Here is a 1,008-nt window from a genome sequence, read left to right on the forward strand (position 1 = left end):
AAAAGCTATGCTTTCTCTTACCCGGGCTCTGGTGGGAAGCTGAGCTGCTAGGGAGCTGGTATCCTTCTCTACCCCAGAGAAGATTAGCAGCAGTTAGGCAAGCGTTTAGAGACTTGAAAATTTGCCTTCAAACATGAGGAAAAAATTAAAGTTTTTCCTAAAATTGTTCCTATTGGCAGATACTTCATTCATATCCTGCTCGTACAGGCGCAGATATGGCCATGGGTACAGATGTGGGCATGGGAACAGATGTGGGCCTGGATACAGATGTGAGCATGGGAACAGGTGAGGGCACGGGTGACCCACTCTTTTCTGCAGAGACAGAGTATTTTGTATGAGTATATGTGACACTGTGAGTGCAGCTTAGCCTACTTACCTGTTTCCCTTTGGGGAGTCTTTGAGTTGCTTCCTGTTTTAAGACACTGAAAGTGAGGCAGGAGCCTCAGCCACCAGCTGAGGGAGTGGGGCATTCTAACAGTGCTATGCTCTGTGTGTTTCCACACATCTGTATTTCCCCCTCCAAGGCCCAAAGAGCATCATGGAAGAGGAAACAGAAAGAATGTAGGTCAGAAGATGAGGAAGAGTGATGTGAAGCCCGATCTTGAGGATGACATGGCCACTGCACTCACAAACTCATAGCCATGGTTACCTGCACACTCGAGAACCTATCAATGGTCCATCATTTGTAAGGGAGGGCCTCAGGAGGCCTAGCCTTCCTTGAGGAGCTCTGGGCAGCTAACAGGAGGAGGAGGTCATTTTCCTCCAGGCCACAGGTAGATTGTCCAAACTTTAGGAAATAATCTCCCCATCCAAGTTCATGCAAACAATGCCGATTGAACTTAGTAAGTCACAAGTGTTGGGGGTGGGTGGGGAAGAGCAGAAAAAAATATCAGGAAAGTGGTGGGAGAGACCCTGGACAGGCGGACACGGGAAACTGCTGTGCGCGCTGTCCATGCCGCTGGATGGGTGTCTGGCTGTGGGAAGCCACTGGATCCCAGTCCTCGGGGG

General features: G+C 49.8%; 1 pseudogene; it reads left to right on the forward strand.

Annotated features, from left to right (window-relative positions):
• Window positions 1-215: 215 nt before the first annotated feature.
• The window catches only part of LOC116104559, a 96,114-nt pseudogene continuing 95,321 nt past the window's right edge, over window positions 216-1,008 (forward strand).

Source organism: Mastomys coucha, unplaced genomic scaffold (genome assembly GCF_008632895.1).
Source record: "Mastomys coucha isolate ucsf_1 unplaced genomic scaffold, UCSF_Mcou_1 pScaffold22, whole genome shotgun sequence".
In the NCBI taxonomy this organism is placed as follows: Eukaryota; Metazoa; Chordata; class Mammalia; order Rodentia; family Muridae; genus Mastomys; species Mastomys coucha.